Genomic DNA, 341 nt, shown 5'->3' on the forward strand with positions numbered 1-341 from the left:
TCAATCTGTCCCGGGAGACGCAGTTCGAGCACGCTAATGGCTTCGCTTGACCAGAGGCGGAAAGCGGTTCTGTTAGCAGTTTTGTACTGCATCTTCTCTCTCTGATTAAGTCTGATACGATGTGCAGCGAAGGAAGGCTTCTAACAGCTTCGCTGTCTTTCATTTCCTCTCAAGTATGGTCATATATAAATACTTGGATGAATATAAGCTTACACAAACACATACAACATGTATATGTAGATATATAAATGAATGTATTAGCAGTGAGCGTCAAATTATTTCACTTCACTAGAGGAAAAAAACGGACCTCTACACCAAAGCACCCTCCCCCGACCCATGTA

Source organism: Penaeus monodon, chromosome 20 (genome assembly GCF_015228065.2).
Source record: "Penaeus monodon isolate SGIC_2016 chromosome 20, NSTDA_Pmon_1, whole genome shotgun sequence".
NCBI classification, from domain to species: Eukaryota; Metazoa; Arthropoda; class Malacostraca; order Decapoda; family Penaeidae; genus Penaeus; species Penaeus monodon.